Genomic DNA, 19,132 nt, shown 5'->3' on the forward strand with positions numbered 1-19,132 from the left:
CAACACTGACACTAGTTAATCAACACTGACACTAGTTAATCTACACTGACACTAGTTAATCATCACTGACACTAGTTAATCTACACTGACACTAGTTAATCTACACTGACACTAGTTAATCAACACTGACACTAGTTAATCTACACTGACACTAGTTAATCATCACTGACACTAGTTAATCATCACTGACGCTAGTTAATCACTGACACTATTTAATCATCACTGACACTAGTTAATCATCACTGACACTAGTTAATCAACACTGACACTAGTTAATCAACACTGACACTAGTTAATCATCACTGACACTAGTTAATCAACACTGACACTAGTTAGTCAACACTGACACTAGTTAATCAACACTGACACTAGTTAATCAACACTGACACTAGTTAATCAACACTGACACTAGTTAATCAACACTGACACTAGTTAATCAACACTGACACTAGTTAATCATCACTGACACTAGTTAATCAACACTGACACTAGTTAGTCAACACTGACACTAGTTAATCAACACTGACACTAGTTAATCAACACTGACACTAGTTAATCAACACTGACACTAGTTAATCAACACTGACACTAGTTAATCATCACTGACACTAGTTAATCATCACTGACACTAGTTAATCATCACTGACACTAGTTAATCAACACTGACACTAGTTAATCATCACTGACACTAGTTAATCAACACTGACACTAGTTAATCTACACTGACACTAGTTAATCATCACTGACACTAGTTAATCATCACTGACACTAGTTAATCAACACTGACACTAGTTAATCAACACTGACACTAGTTAATCTACACTGACACTAGTTAATCATCACTGACGCTAGTTAATCACTGACACTATTTAATCAACACTGACACTAGTTAATCACAGATACTAGTTAATCAACACTGACACTAGTTAATCAACACTGACACTAGTTAATCACTGACACTAGTTAACCACTGACACTAGTTAATCACAGACACTAGTTAACCACTGACACTAGTTAATCCACACTGACACTAGTTAATCACAGACACTAGTTAATCACAGACACTAGTTAATCCACACTGACACTAGTTAATCAACACTGACACTAGTTAATCACTGACACTAGTTAATCACTGACACTAGTTAATCAACACTAACACTAGTTAATCAACACTGACACTAGTTAATCTACACTGACACTAGTTAATCACTGACACTAGTTAATCAACACTGACACTAGTTAATCAACACTGTCACTAGTTAATCAACACTGTCACTACTTAATTACTGACACTAGTTAACCACCGACACTAGTTAATCACTGACACTAGTTAATCAACACTGACACTAGTTAATCAACACTGACACTAGTTAATCAACACTAACACTAGTTAATCAACACTGTCACTACTTAATTACTGACACTAGTTAACCACCGACACTAGTTAATCACTGACACTAGTTAATCAACACTGACACTAGTTAATCACTGACACTAGTTAATCAACACTGTCACTAATTAATTACTGACACTAGTTAATCACTGACACTAGTTAATCAACACTGACACTAGTTAATCAACACTGACACTAGTTAATCACTGACACTAGTTAATCACTAACACTAGTTAATCAACACTGACACTAGTTAATCAACACTGACACTAGTTAACCACCGACACTAGTTAATCACTGACACTAGTTAATCAACACTGACACTAGTTAATCAACACTGACACTAGTTAAACACTGACACTAGTTAATCACTGACACTAGTTAATAACTGACACTAGTTAACCACTGACACTAGTTAATCAACACTGACACTAGTTAATCAACATTGGCACTAGTTAATCAATGACACTAGTTAATCACTGACACTGGTTAATCACTAACACTAGTTAATCAACACTGACACTTGTTAATCAACACTAGTTAATCACTGCCACTAGTTAATCACTGCCACTAGTTAATCACTGACACTAGTTAATCAACACTGACACTAGTTAATCAACACTGACACTAGTTAATCACTGACACTAGTTAATCACTGACACTAGTTAATCACTGCCACTAGTTAATCAACACTGCCACTAGTTAATCAACACTGACACTAGTTAATCAACACTGACACTAGTTAATCAACACTGACACTAGTTAATCACTGACACTAGTTAATCACTGCCACTAGTTAATCACTGACACTAGTTAATCAACACTGACACTAGTTAATCAACACTGACACTAGTTAACCACCGACACTAGTTAATCACTGACACTAGTTAATCAACACTGACACTAGTTAATCAACACTGACACTAGTTAATCATCACTGACACTAGTTAATCACTGACGCTAGTTAATCAACACTGACACTAGTTAATCTACACTGACACTAGTTAATCAACACTGACACTAGTTAATCTACACTGACACTAGTTAATCAACACTGACACTAGTTAATCTACATTGGCACTAGTTAATCACTGACACTAGTTAATCACTGACACTAGTTAATCAACACTGACACTAGTTAATCAACACTGACACTAGTTAATCTACACTGACACTAGTTAATCAACACTGACACTAGTTAATCACTGACACTAGTTAATCTACACTGACACTAGTTAATCAAAACTGACACTAGTTAATCTACACTGACACTAGTTAATCAACACTGACACTAGTTAATCAACACTGACACTAGTTAATCACTGACACTAGTTAATCTACACTGACACTAGTTAATCTACACTGACACTAGTTAATCAACACTGACACTAGTTAATCTACACTGACACTAGTTAATCTACACTGACACTAGTTAATCAACACTGACACTAGTTAATCAACACTGACACTAGTTAATCACTGACACTAGTTAATCAACACTGACACTTGTTAATCAACACTAGTTAATCACTGCCACTAGTTAATCTACACTGACACTAGTTAATCAACACTGACACTAGTTAATCTACACTGACACTAGTTATTCACTGACACTAGTTAATCAACACTGACACTTGTTAATCAACACTAGTTAATCACTGCCACTAGTTAATCACTGACACTAGTTAATCAACACTGACACTAGTTAATCAACACTGACACTAGTTAATCAACACTGACACTAGTTAACCACCGACACTAGGTAATCACTGACACTAGTTAATCAACACTGACACTAGTTAATGAACACTGACACTAGTTAATCATCACTGACACTAGTTAATCACTGACGCTAGTTAATCTACACTGACACTAGTTAATCAACACTGACACTAGTTAATCTACACTGACACTATTTAATCAACACTGACACTAGTTAATCACTGACACTAGTTAATCACTGACACTAGTTAATCAACACTGACACTAGTTAATCAACACTGACACTAGTTAATCTACACTGACACTAGTTAATCAACACTGACACTAGTTAATCACTGACACTAGTTAATCTACACTGACACTAGTTAATCAACACTGACACTAGTTAATCAACACTGACACTAGTTAATCAACACTGACACTAGTTAATCACTGACACTAGTTAATCTACACTGACACTAGTTAATCTACACTGACACTAGTTAATCAACACTGACACTAGTTAATCAACACTGACACTAGTTAATCACTGACACTAGTTAATCAACACTGACACTAGTTAATCAACACTGACACTAGTTAATCTACACTGACACTAGTTAATCTACACTGACACTAGTTAATCAACACTGACACTAGTTAATCAACACTGACACTAGTTAATCACTGACACTAGTTAATCAACACTGACACTTGTTAATCAACACTAGTTAATCACTGCCACTAGTTAATCTACACTGACACTAGTTAATCAACACTGACACTAGTTAATCTACACTGACACTAGTTATTCACTGACACTAGTTAATCAACACTGACACTTGTTAATCAACACTAGTTAATCACTGCCACTAGTTAATCACTGACACTAGTTAATCAACACTGACACTAGTTAATCAACACTGACACTAGTTAATCAACACTGACACTAGTTTACCACCGACACTAGGTAATCACTGACACTAGTTAATCAACACTGACACTAGTTAATCAACACTGACACTAGTTAATCTACACTGACACTAGTTAATCCACACTGACACTAGTTAATCACTGACACTAGTTAATCTACACTGACACTAGTTAATCTACACTGACACTAGTTAATCAACACTGACACTAGTTAATCAACACTGACACTAGTTAATCTACACTGACACTAGTTATTCACTGACACTAGTTAATCAACACTGACACTAGTTAATCAACACTGACACTAGTTAATCACTGACACTAGCTAATCAACACTGACACTAGTTAATCAACACTGACACTAGTTAATCAACACTGACACTAGTTAATCAACACTGACACTAGTTAATCTACACTGACACTAGTTAATCAACACTGACACTAGTTAATCAACACTGACACTAGTTAATCAACACTGACACTAGTTAATCACTGACACTAGTTAATCAACACTGACAGTAGTTAATCAACACTGACACTAGTTAATCAACACTGACACTAGTTAATCAACACTGACACTAGTTAATCAACACTGACACTAGTTAATCGCTGATACTAGTTAATCACTGACACTAGTTAATCAACACTGACACTAGTTAATCAACACTGAAACTAGATCATTTTGAATAATAGTTCAGCAAATAAATAAATTTTAAACACTTCACCTAAAATAATCAAAACTTCTAAAGACCATCAAGCCAAAGACCATCAAGGACAACAACCACCCGAGCCACTGCCTGTTTACCCCGCTAACCTCCAGAAGGCGAGGTCAGTACAGTACAGCATCAAAGCTGGGAACCGAGAGACTGAAAAATAGCTTCTATCTCAAGGCCAGCAAGATTGTTAAACTGCCATCAACAACACAGAGAGGCTGCTGCCTACACACAGACTTGAAATCATTGGCCACTCTAACAAATGGATCACTAGTCACTTTATTTATGCCACTTTAATAATGATGTTTACATATTTTGTATTACTCATCTCATATGTACAGTCGAAGTCGGAAGTTTACATACACTTAGGTTGGAGTCATCATTTTTCATCCACTTCACAAATTTCTTGTTAACAAACTATAGTTTAAGGAAAGTTGAGTAGGACATCTACTTTGTGCATGACACAAGTAATTTTTCCAACAATTGTTTACAGACAGATTATTTCACTTATAATTCACTGTATCACAATTCCAGTGAGTCAGAAGTTTACATACACTAAGTTGACTGAGCCTTTAAACATCTTGGAAAATTCCAGAAAATGATGTCATGGCTTTAGAAGCTTCTGATAGGCTAATTGACATAATTTGAGTCAATTCTGAGGTGTACCTGTGCATGTATTTCAAGGCCTAAACTTCTGACCCACTGGGAATGTGATGAAAGAAATAAAAGCTGAAATAAATCAATCTTTCTACTATTATTCTGACATTTCACATTCTTAAAATAAAATGGTGATCCTAACTGACCTAAGGCAGGGGATTTTTACTAGGATTAAATGTCAGGAATTGTGAAAAACTGAGTTTAAATGTATTTGGCTAAGGTGTATGTAAACTTCCGACTTCAACTGTATATGACATTTAATCCCTGGTAGTAGATATAAGTAGATGAAAGCATTCCAAGAAAGCTTTTAATTTCTTTAACAGTAGACTGATGATAGTATTTATACGTATGTATTTACGAGGCTATCATTTAGACTGTTTTTGTATTCTGTCTGATTGCTATGTGTGAGCCACATGCCTAGAAAGACATTTCCATTCCACAAGAATGGACAATACAGTTCATTGTCTGAAAGGAAAATTGGCTGAGTTTATACTTGTCTTTTGACCAACCAGATAAGCTCATTTGCCAATAATTGGGCAAAAGATCAGAAATGGCCTGCCTGTCTAAACCCAGCCATTGAGATGTAGGAATATAGCCTATTTGTCTACAGGCTCCATATAAATAATCATGGCCTCTAAACCTTCAAGCTGCATACTGGACCCTATTCCAACTAAACTACTTAAAGAGCTGCTTCATGTGTTTGGCCCTCCTATGTTGAACACCGGATGTGTACCAAACTCACTAAAAGTGGCAGTAATAAAGCCTCTCTTGAAATAGCCAAACCTTGACCCAGAAAATATAAAAAACTATCGGCCTATATCGAATCTTCCATTCCTCTCAATTTTTTTTGAAAAAGCTGTTGCGCAGCAACTCACTGCCTTCCTGAAGACAAACAATTTATACGAAAAGCTTCAGTCTGGTTTTAGACCCCATCATAGCACTGAGACTGCACTTGTGAAGGTGGTGAATTACCTTTAAATGGCGTCAGACCGAGGCTCTGCATCTGTCCTCGTGTTCCTAGACCTTAGTGCTGCCTTTGATACCATCGATCACCACATTCTTTTGGAGAGATTGGGAACCCAAATTGGTCTACACGGACAAGTTTTGGCCTGGTTTAGATCTTATCTGTCGGAAAGATATCAGTTTGTTTCTGTGAATGTTCTGTCCTCTGACAAATCAACTGTACATTTCGGTGTACCTCAAGGTTCCGTTTTAGGACCACTATTGTTTTCACTATATATTTTACCTCTTGGGGATGTCATTCGAAAACATAATGTTAACTTTCACTGCTATGCGGATGACACGCAGCTGTACATTTCTAAATAAATAAACCCAAATAAACCTCAGTTAGGGCTAAATACGGCTGCTAGAATCCTGACTAGAACTAAAAAATTTGATCATATTACTCCAGTGCTAGCCTCCCTACACTGGCTTCCTGTTAAGGCAAGGGCTGATTTCAAGGTTTTACTGCTAACCTACAAAGCATTACATTGGCTTGCTCCTACCTATCTTTCCGATTTGGTCCTGCCGTACATACCTACATGTACGCTACGGTCACAAGACGCAGGCCTCCTAATTGTCCCTAGAATTTCTAAGCAAACAGCTGGAGGCAGGGCTTTCTCCTATAGATCTCCATTTTTATGGAATGGTCTGCCTACCCATGTGAGAGACGCACACTCGGTCTCAACCTTTAAGTCTTTACTGAAGACTCATCTCTTCAGTGGGTCATATGATTGAGTGTAGTCTGGCCCAGGAATGTGAAGGTGAACGGAAAGGCTCTGGAGCAACGAATAGCCCTTGCTGTCTCTGCCTGGCCGGTTCTCCTCTCTCCACTGGGATTCTCTGCCTCTAACCCTATTACAGGGGCTGAGTCACTGGCTTACTGGTGCTCTTTCATGCCGTCCCTAAGAGGGGTGCGTCACTTGAGTGGGTTGAGTCACTGACGTGGTCTTCCTGTCTGGGTTGGCACCCCCCCTTGGGTTGTGCTGTGGTGGAGATCTTTGTGGGCTATACTCGGCCTTGTCTCAGGATGGTAAGTTGATGGTTGAAGATTTCCCTTTAGTGGTGTGGGGGCTGTGCTTTGCCAAAGTGGGTGGGGTTATATCCGTCCTGTTTGGCCCTGTCCGGGGGTATCATCGGATGGGGCCACAGTATCTCCTGACCCCTCCTGTCTCAGCCTCTGGTATTTATGCTGCAGTAGTTTATGTGTCGGGGGGCTAGGGTCAGTTTGTTATATCTGGAGTACTTCTCCTGTCTTATCCGGTGTCCTGTGTGAATTTAAGTATGCTCTCTCTAATTCTCTCTTTCTCTCTTTCTTTCTCTCTCTCGGAGGACCTGAGCCCTAGGACCATGCCTCAGGACTACCTGGCATGATGACTCCTTGCTGTCCCCAGTCCACCTGGCCGTGCTGCTGCTCCAGTTTCAACTGTTCTGCCTGCGGCTATGGAACCCTGACCTGTTCACCGGACGTGCTACCTGTCCCAGACCTGCTGTTTTCAAATCTCTAGAGACCGCAGGAGCGGTAGAGATACTCTTAATTATCGGCTATGAAAAGCCAACTGACATTTACTCCTGAGGTGCTGACTTGCTGCACCCTCAACAACTACTGTGATTATTATTATTTGACCATGCTGGTCATTTATTTGAACATCTTGGCCATCTTGGCAACATTTGAACATCTTGGCCATGTTCTGTTATAATCTCCACCCGGCACAGCCAGAAGAGGACTGGCCACCCCTCAGAGCCTGGTTCCTCTCTAGGTTTCTTCCTAGGTTCCTGCCTTTCTAGGGAGTTTTTCCTAGCCACCGTGCTTCTACATCTGCATTGCTTGCTGTTTGGGGTTTTAGGCTGGGTTTCTGTACAGCACTTTGAGATATCAGCTGATGTAAGAAGGGCTATATAAATACATTTGATTTGATATACAGTGCGTTCGGAAAGTATTCAGACCCCTTGACTTTTTCCACATTTTGTTACGTTACAGCCTTATACTAAAATGGATTCAATTGCTTTTTTTCCCTCATCACTCTACACACAACACCCCACAATGACAAAGAGAAAACAGGTTTTTAGAAATGTTGGCAAATTTATAAAAACAAATAAAAATGAATCAAATAAAAAATGAATCACATTTACATAAGTATTTATTGCCCTTTACTTAGTACTTTGTTGAAGCACATTTGGCAGTGATTACACCCTCAAGTTTATTACAGCATTGAGTCTTCTTGGGTATGACGCTATAAGCTTGGCAAACTTGTATTTGGGGAGTTTCTTCTATTCTTCTCTGCAGATCCTCTCAAGCTCTGTCAGGTTGGATGGGGAGCGTCGCTGCACAGCTTTTTTCAGGTCTCTCCAGAGACGGAAGTGTTGAAGTCCGGGCTCAGGCTGGTCCACAAGGACATTCAGAGACTTGTTCCGAAGCCACTCCTGCGTTGTCTTGGCTGTGTGCTTAGGGTCGTTGTTCTTCCTGTTGGAAGGTCAACCTTCACCCCAGTCTGAGGTCCTGAGCGCTCTGGAGCAGGTTTCATCAAGGATCTCTCTGTACTTTGCTCCGTTCATCTTTCCCTCGATCCTGACTCGTCTCCCAGTTCCTGTCGCTGAGAAACATCCCCCCCAGCATGATGCTGCCACCATCATGCTTCACCTTAGGGATGGTGCCAGGTTTCCTCCAGAAGTGATGCTTGGCATTCAGGCCAAATAGTTCAATCTTGGTTTCATCAGACCAGAGAATCGTGTTTCTCATGATCTGAGAGTCTTTAGGTGCCTTTTGGCAAACTCCAAGCGGGCTGTCATGTGCCTTTTACTGAGGAGTGGCTTCCGTCTGGCCACTCTACCATAAAGGCCTGATTGGTGGAGTGCTGCAGAGATGGTTGTCCTTCTGGAAGGTTCTCCCATCTCCATAGAGGAACTCTGGAGCTCTGTTAGAGTGACCATCGGGTTCTTGGTCACCTCCCTGACCAAGGCCCTTATCCCCCTGATTGCTCAGTTTGGCCAGGCGGCCAGCTCTAGGAAGAGTCTTGGTAGTTCCAAACTTCTTCCATTTAAGAATGATGGAGGCCACTGTGTTTGGGGACCTTCAATGCAGCAGACATGTTTTGGTACCCTTCCCCAGACCTGTGCCTTGACACAATCCTGTCTTGGAGCTCTACGGACTATTTATTCGACCTCATGACTTGGCTTTTGCTCTGAGACAGGTGTGTTTGCATTTGCAAATCATGTCCAATTAATTGAATTTACCACAGGTGGACTCCAATCAAGTTGTAGAAACATCAAAAAAATTATCAATGGAAACAGGATGCACCTGAGCTCAATTTTGAGTCTCATAGCAAAGGGTCTAAATACCTATGAAAAGTCGTAACCAAAAGTTGAGAATGACACAAATATTAATTTTCACAAAGTCTGCTGCCTCAGTTTGAATGATGGCAATTTGCATATACTCCAGAATGTTATGAAGAGTGATCAGATGAATTGCAATTAATTGCAAATGAACTGAATCCCCTAAAAAACATTTCCACTGCATTTCAGCTCTGCCACAAAAGGACCAGCTGACATCATGTCAGTGATTTTCTCGTTAACAAAGGTGTGAGTGTTGATGAGGACAAGGTTGGAGCTCACTCTGTCATGCTGATTGAGTTCGAATAACAGACTGGAAGCTTCAAAAGGAGGGTGGTGCTTGGAATCATTGTTCTTCCTCTGTCAACCATGGTTACCTGCAAGGAAACACGTGCCGTCATCATTGCTTTGCACAAAAAGGGCTTCACAGGCAAAGATATTGCTGCCAGTAAGATTGCACCTAAATCAACCATTTATCGGATCTTCAAGAACTTCAATGAGAGCGGTTTAATTGTTGTGAAGAAGGCTTCAGGGCGCCCAAAAAAGTCCAGCAAGCGCCAGGACCGTCTCCTAAAGTTGATTCAGCTGCGGGATCGGGGCACCACCAGTACAGAGCTTGCTCAGGAATGGCAGAAGGAAGGTGTGAGTGCATCTGTGAGGTGAAGACTTTTGGAGGATGGCCTGGTGTCAAGACTGGCAGCAAAGAAGCCACTTCTCTCCAGGAAAAACATCAGTGACAGACTGATATTCTGCAAAAGGTACAGGGATTGGACTGCTGAGGACTGGGGTAAAGTCATTTTCTCTGATGAATCCCCTTTCCGATTATTTGGGGCATCCGGAAAAAAGCTTGTACGGAGAAGACAAGGTGAGGGCTACCATCAGTCCTGTGTCATGCCAACAGTAAAGCATCCTGAGACCATTCATGTGTGGGGTTGCTTCTCAGCCAAGGGAGTGAGCTCACTCACAATTTTGCCTGAGAACACAGCCATGAATAAAGAATGGTACCAACACATCCTCCGAGAGCAAAATCTCCCAACCATCCAGGAACAGTTTGGTGACGAACAATGCCTTTTCCAGCATGATGGAGCACCTTGCCATAAGGCAAAAGTGATAACTAAGTGGCTCGGGAACAAAACATCAATATTTTGGGTCCATGGCCAGGAAACTCCCCAGACCTTAATCCCATTGGGAACTTGTGGTCAATCCTCAAGAGGCGGGTGGTCAAACAAAAACATACAAATTCTGACAAACCTCAAGCATTGATTATGCAAGAATGGGCTGCCATCAGTCAGGATGTGGCCCAGAAGTTAATTGACAGCATGCCAGGGCAGACTGCAGAGGTCTTGAAAAAGAAGGGTCAACACTGCAAATATTCAATATCAACTTCATGTAATTGTCAATAAAAGCCTTTGACACTTATGAAATGCTTGTAATTATACTTCAGCATTCCATAGTAACATTTGACAAAAAATATCTAAAGACACTGAAGCAGCAGACTTTGTGAAAATTAATATTTGTGTCATTCTCAAAACTTTTGGCCACGACTGTAAATAAGGTATCTGCTTAAATTTTTAATACATTTGTTAAAATTTCTAAAAACCTGTTTACACTCTTTTTTATTATGGGGTGTTGTGTGTAGATTAATGCAGGGGGAAAAAAAGTAATTTAATCAATTTTAGAATAAGGCGGTAACATAACAAAAGTTGGAAAAAGTCAAGGGGTCTGAATACTTTCCCAATGCACTGTTAGCATTAATGGTTCTCCAATGTTCCACATTCCAATAGGACTACACTAAAGTATGGTGTGTGTGTGTGTGTGTGTGGGGGGGGGGGGGCACATGTAGCCATGACAACCCAGTGTTTATCTTTAACTGACAACAAGACTGTTTCCCTTTCAAAGCTTTCCTGGAATGTAACTATCAAAAGGAAGGTTACTGAAAACACCTTCCTTTAGTTATTTTGATCCCGTACGACAGGGGTAACCCTGTTCCTGAAGCGCCCGCAGGTACAGCATGTACTAACTAGGTGCCCACACCTGAACAACTGAGCTCATTGATCAGTTCAGTGATTGACTCAATTCAACACACCTGGTCTTCCAGGTCAGTTAAATCAAGAACATGAAGTGCCTGCGGCTCTCCAGGACCAGGGTTACCTAAACCTGTTTTACAAGACAACAAACTGTCACAACAGCGGTGTGGTGGGATGGAATAATACGGGTGTTAGTAACAGGACAGGAGAAATTCTAGAAGGAATGAGGAAGTAAATAAGACATTACTGTATCTTCCTTGGTCACGGCTGTGCGTCCCCAAATGACACCCTGTTCCCTACATAGTGCACTACTTTTAACCAGAGTCAATGGTCAAAGTGGTGCACTATATAGGGAATAGGGTGCCATTTGGGATTCATGTAGGCACACCTATTATAAATGGTTCCAGGTTCCCACCCATGACCTTTGTCACGTAGAACAATCAATCTGAGAACTGGGACTGTATTCACGAAGCGTTGTCAGAGTAGGAGTGCTGACCTAGGATCAGTTTTGCCTTTTAGATCACAATGAATAAGATGACATGGACAAGAGGGACCTGTTCCTAGATCAGGCACTTATTCTCTGAGACGCTGTATGAATCAAGTGTAAGACAGAAAACAATGGAAGATTCAATGTTTCGCTTGTTAAATGTGATATGTAACTATTTAAAAAAAAATGTTTACTCTGCTACTTGAGTTCTATCTCTCCCTTTCGCTCTCACCCTGTCACTAAAGGAGCGCAGTTGTTGCTCGTTCAAACAACATTTTATTGGTCACATATTTAGCAGATGTTATTGCGGGTGTAGTGAAATGCTTGAGTTTCTAGCTCCAAAAGTGCAGTAGTATCTAACAATTCACAACAATACACAAATCTAAAAGTAAAATAATGGAATTAAGAAAAATATAAATATTAGATCAAGCAATGTCAGCACGGCATTGATTAAAATACAATAGAATAGAATACAGTATATACATATGAGATGAGTAAATCAGTATTTAAACATTATTAAAGTTTCTAGTGTTCCATCATTAAAGTGGCCAGTGATTCCAAGTCTATGTACATAGGACAGCAGCCTCTAAGGTGCAGGGTTGCGTAACCGGGTGGAAGCCAGTTATTGATGGCTATTTAACAGTCTGATGGCCTTGAGATAGAAGCTGTTTTTCAGTCTCTCGGTCCCAGCTTTGATGCACCTGTACTGACCTCGCCGTCTGGATGATAGCGGGGTGAACAGGCCATGGCTCGGGTGGTTGATGTCCTTGATGATCTTTTTGGCCTTTTTGGCCACGGTGATGCGTTGTGCAGACCGCACCACCCTCTGCAGAGCCCTGCGGTTGTGGATGGTGCAGTTGCCATACAAGGCGGTCATACAGCCCGACAGGATGCTCTCAATTATGCATCTGTAAAAGTTTGTGAGGGTTTTAGGGGCCAAGACTAATTATTATAGCCTCCTGAGGTTGAAGCGGAGCTGTTGCACCTTCTTCGCCACACTGTCTGTGTGGGTTGGACCATTTCAGATCGTCAGTGTTGAGTACGCCGAGGAACATGAAGATTTCCACCTTCTCCACTACTGTCCCCGTCGATGTGGATAGGGGGCGTGCTCTCTCTGCTGTTTCCTGAAGTCCACGATCAGCTCCTTTGTTTTGTTGACGTTGAGTGAGAGGTTATTTCCTGGCACCACTCTCCCAGGGCCCTCACCTCCTCCCTGTGGGTTGTGCCATCATTGTTGGTAATCAGGCCTACTACCGTTGTGTCGTCTACAAACTTGATGATTGAGTTGGAGGCGTGCGTGGCTACGCAGTCATGGGTGAACAGCGAGTACCAGAGGGGTCTGAGCAAGCGCCCTTGTGGGTCCCCAGTGTTGAGGATCAGCAAAGTGAAGATGTTGTTTCCGACCTTCACCACCTGGGGGCGGCCCGTCAGAAAGTCCAGGACCCAGTTGCACAGGGAGGGGTTGAGACTCAGGGCCCCGAGCTTAATGATGAGCTTGGAGGGTACTATGGTGTTGAATGCTGAGCTATAGTCAATGAACAGCATTCTTACATAGGTAGTCCTCTTGTACAGATGGGTGGCAAGCAAATTGAGTGGGTCTAGGGTGTCAGGTAAGGTAGAGATGATATGATATTTGATCGTTAACTAGCCTCTCAAAGCACTTCATGATGACAGAAGTGAGTGCTACGTGGCGATATTCATTTAGTTCAGTTGCCTTTGCATTCTTGGGAACAGGAACAATGGTGGCCATCTTGAAGCATGTGGGGACCACAGACTGGGATAGGGAGCGATTGAATATGTCCGTAAACACACCAGCCAGCTGGTCTGCGCATGTTCTGAGGACGCGGCTGGGATGTCGTCTGGGCCGGCAGCCTTGCGAGGGTTAACACTCTTAAATGTCTTACTCACGTCGGTCATGGAGAAGGAGACTGTCCTTGGTAGCAGGCCGCGCCGGTGGCACTGTGTTATCCTCAAAGTGGGAGAAGAATGTGTTTAACTTGTCCAAAGCAAGACGTCGGTGTCCGTGACGTGGCCGATTTTCCCTTTGTAGGTCGTGATTGTCTGTAGACCCTGCCACATACGTCTCGTGTCTGAGCCGTTGAATTGCGACTCCACTTTGTCATATCCTAGTCTGCGTGATCAAAACAATCTTGAAGCATGGATTCCGATTGGTCAGAACAGCGTTGACTAGACCTTAGCACAGGTACTTCCTGTTTGAATTTCGTCCTATAGGAAGAGAGGAGCAAAATGGAGTTGTGATCAGATTTGCTAAAGGGAGGGCGGGGGAGGGCCTTGTAGGCATTTCGAAAAGTTGAGTAGCAGTTGTCCAATGTTTTCCCAGCACGAGTACTACAGTCAATGTGTTGGTAGAACTTCGGTAGCGTTTTCCTTAAATTTGCTTTGTTAAAAGCCCCAGCTACAATAAATGCTGCCTCGGGATATGTGATTTCCAGTTTGCATAAAGTCCAGTGTAGTTCTTTGAGGGCCGCCGTGGTATCGGCTTGAGGGGGAATATACACGGCTTTGACTATAACCAAAGAGAATTCTCTTGGGAGGTAATACGTTGGCATTTGATTGTGAGGTATTCTAGGTTGGGGGAACAAAATGACTTGAGTTTCTGTATGTTATCACAATCACCCCATGAGTAGTTAATCTTGAACATACACCCCGCCATTCTTCTCCCAGGAGAGTTCTTTATTCTTGTCTGTGCGATGTACTGAGAATCCAGCTGACTGTATAGACATGGACAGTATATCCCGAGAGCCATGTTTCCGTGAAACAGAGTATGTTACAGTCCCTGATGTCTATCTGGAAGGAGATCCTCGCCCTGAGCTTGTTTACTTTATTATCCAAAGACTGAACCTTAGAGAGTAATATACTCAGAAGCAGTGGATGGTGTGCACGCCTCCTGATTCGGACTAGAAGTCCACTCCGAATACCTCTTCTCTGCTGGCGGTGTTTTAGAGCAGCCTCTGGAATAAGTTAAATTGCCCTGGGGGGTACGAACAAAGGATCCAATTTGGGAAAGTCGTATTCCTGGTCGTAATGCTGGTGAGTTACCGCCCCTCTGATATTCCCAAAAAATTCTGTCCTGCTAAGCACTCAAAATCTAACAAGTACTTTTGGGTGTCAGGGATAATGTAAGTACATATTTTTCTTTAAGAATGTAGTAAAGTAAAGATACCCCCCAAAAATACTTAAGTAGTACTTTCAAGTATTTTTATTTAACTAGGCAAGTCAGTTAAGAACTAATTCTTATTTACAATGAGAGCCTAGGCTAGGAACAGTGGGTTAACTGCCTTGTTCAGGGGCAGAATGAACGATTTTTAACTTTGTCAGCTCAGGGATTTGATCTAGCAACCTTTCGGTTACTGGCCCAACGCTCTAACCACTAGACTACCTGCTGGTTACTGGCCCAACACTCTAACCACTAGGCTACCTGCTGGTTACTGGCCCAACGCTCTAACCACTAGGCTACCTGCTGGTTACTGGCCCAACGCTCTAACCACTAGGCTACCTGCTGGTTACTGGCCCAACGCTCTAACCACTAGGCTACCTGCTGGTTACTGGCCCAACGCTCTAACCACTAGGCTACCTGCTGGTTACTGGCCCAACGCTCTAACCACTAGGCTACCTGCTGGTTACTGGCCCAACGCTCTAACCACTAGGCTACCTGCTGGTTACTGGCCCAACGCTCTAACCACTAGGCTACCTGCTGGTTACTGGCCCAACGCTCTAACCACTAGGCTACCTGCTGGTTACTGGCCCAACGCTCTAACCACTAGACTACCTGCTGGTTACTGGCCCAACGCTCTAACCACTAGGCTACCTGCTGGTTACTGGCCCAACGCTCTAACCACTAGGCTACCTGCTGGTTACTGGCCCAATGCTCTAACCACTAGGCTACCTGCTGGTTACTGGCCCAACACTCTAACCACTAGGCTACCTGCTGGTTACTGGCCCAACGCTCTAACCACTAGGCTACCTGCTGGTTACTGGCCCAACGCTCTAACCACTAGGCTACCTGCTGGTTACTGGCCCAACGCTCTAACCACTAGGCTACCTGCTGGTTACTGGCCCAACGCTCTAACCACTAGGCTACCTGCTGGTTACTGGCCCAACGCTCTAACCACTAGGCTACCTGCTGGTTACTGGCCCAACGCTCTAACCACTAGGCTACCTGCTGGTTACTGGCCCAACGCTCTAACCACTAGGCTACCTGCTGGTTACTGGCCCAACGCTCTAACCACTAGGCTACCTGCTGGTTACTGGCCCAACGCTCTAACCACTAGACTACCTGCTGGTTACTGGCCCAACGCTCTAACCACTAGGCTACCTGCTGGTTACTGGCCCAACGCTCTAACCACTAGGCTACCTGCTGGTTACTGGCCCAATGCTCTAACCACTAGGCTACCTGCTGGTTACTGGCCCAACGCTCTAACCACTAGGCTACCTGCTGGTTACTGGCCCAACGCTCTAACCACTAGGCTACCTGCTGGTTACTAGTCCAACGCTCTAACCACTAGACTACCTGCTGGTTACTGGCCCAACGCTCTAACCACTAGACTACCTGCTGGTTACTGGCCCAACGCTCTAACCACTAGACTACCTGCTGGTTACTGGCCCAACGCTCTAACCACTAGGCTACCTGCCTTTACGGTTACTGAGCCAACGCTCTAACCACTAGGCTACCTGCCTTTACGGTTACTGAGCCAACGCTCTAACCACTAGGCTACCTGCCTTTACGGTTACTGAGCCAACGCTCTAACCACTAGGCTACCTGCTGTTTACTGGCCCAACGCTCTAACCACTAGACTACCTGCTGGTTACTGGCCCAACGCTCTAACCACTAGACTACCTGCTGGTTACTGGCCCAACGCTCTAACCACTAGACTACCTGCTGGTTACTGGCCCAACGCTCTAACCACTAGACTACCTGCTGGTTACTGGCCCAACACTCTAACCACTAGACTACCTGCTGGTTACTGGCCCAACACTCTAAGCACTAGACTACCTGCTGGTTACTGGCCCAACGCTCTAACCACTAGGCTACCTGCTGGTTACTGGCCCAACGCTCTAACCACTAGGCTACCTGCTGGTTACTGGCCCAACGCTCTAACCACTAGACTACCTGCTGGTTACTGGCCCAACGCTCTAACCACTAGACTACCTGCTGGTTACTGGCCCAACGCTCTAACCACTAGGCTACCTGCTGGTTACTGGCCCAACGCTCTAACCACTAGGCTACCTGCTGGTTACTGGCCCAACGCTCTAACCACTAGGCTACCTGCTGGTTACTGGCCCAACGTTTTAACCACTAGGCTACCTGCCGCCCCATCTTAAAAGTAATTTACACCCCTGAGCAGATGCAACAATATGTTAGTTGACAACAACGCTGCTTTCCACTTTGCTTTTTAATGTACATCCACAAGCCATCCTTTAATTACACTAATGTTTTGTGTATCATACTGTCTGCAAACAGCTAGTTTGTCTTTTCTTAGCAAGTTGTGGCTAAAATAAATGTGTTAGCCGCAAATGCTAAATCGCTAGTTAGCTGGCTAGCTAATAAAATATACAGAGTCAGAGCAAAACGTAGCTAGCTAATACAGGCTGATACCAGTGCTGGTGTAGGCCTAAATCAGCCTGTTGTCTGTGCAACAGTATCTTCTAAATCAGAGAGGAACAAGCGAAGCATGAATATGTGAGCTACATAAAGAGAAAACTACAAATATAGGGTCCCACTCCCCTGGGAAACACTGACCAACACTTTGGTTCCTACCCTGTGTCAATAATGCCTCCATAGAGATTCTAATAGTATTTTAATTCCTAATTCTATGAATGCCTCCCTGGCTTTTTCATTCGTTGTCTTGTCATACAACACCGTATTCAAAAGGGCCACTATTACAATCCAACTATAGAATTAGAATAATCATTCCCATGATTCCAACAGTTCACCTAAGTGTTTTTTATCTAAATTGCAAGTCAAATTGCAATTGCAATATTTGGTTAATCATAAGGCCTAGATTCTATTGCCCATATCATGCAGCCCTACGTGGCCGTGTGGAAATGATCTCAAATGAGATCAACTTTTGTTTGTACTGTTCAATCAAACTTCAACCAATCAGAATGAGAAATCCTCATTGAAATCATTTTAGAAGGTATGTGTTTCCACCCTAGGGTCATGGGTCATGCACAACTCATACAGCAAAACAGATAACTTTTATTAGTTAAAAACATAAAATACTATCAAATACCGTCAAAAGAACAAATGTATTGTGATATTTTTCCCATATTTCCCAGCCCTACATTTGGAACACAATCTAGATCATTCGAGACAGTAATCTAAAACGGTCTTACTGTTTTCTATCACATCTATTCATAGTAACTAGTGGGGTCAGCTGAAGTGTGAACTAGTGCCGCACACAGAAACCAATGACGTACGCCGTAGACCATACGGCCCTGTGGCGCTGACATCACAACACGCTGCAAGACACTCGTGAGCTGAGGTTGAAAACAGGATCAGAGTACACTTCCCCCCCCCCCCCCCCTTTCCCCTGAGCCCTAGTCTCTTCTGGACAGACTATGTAGCATACATGATATCAGGACATCTGTCAACAGCCTGTGGGATGGAAACTCAACTCAAAGAGAGAGAGCATAGAAACAATACACTGCAATAATGACAAGATCAACATCCAACTCTAATTATAAACTGGCTGGTTCGAGCCCTGAATGCTGACAGCCGTGGTATATCAGAGAGTATACCACGGGTATGACAAAATGTTTATTTTTCCTGCTCTAATTACGTTGGAAACCAGTTTGTAATGTCAAAAAGGCACCTCTGGGGTTTGTGGTATATGGCCAATATACCACGGCTAAGGGCTGTGTCCAGGCG

The 19,132-nt window shown here is 42.8% G+C and overlaps 1 protein-coding gene across 1 annotated transcript in view; it reads right to left on the bottom strand.

Moving 5' to 3' along the window:
* The window catches only part of LOC129820284 (regulator of G-protein signaling 3-like), a 33,725-nt gene that overhangs the window by 6,363 nt on the left and 8,230 nt on the right, over positions 1 to 19,132 (bottom strand). The gene's annotated exons all lie outside the window — the stretch shown is intronic.

The sequence above is a fragment of the Salvelinus fontinalis genome, chromosome 22 (genome assembly GCF_029448725.1).
Source record: "Salvelinus fontinalis isolate EN_2023a chromosome 22, ASM2944872v1, whole genome shotgun sequence".
In the NCBI taxonomy this organism is placed as follows: Eukaryota; Metazoa; Chordata; class Actinopteri; order Salmoniformes; family Salmonidae; genus Salvelinus; species Salvelinus fontinalis.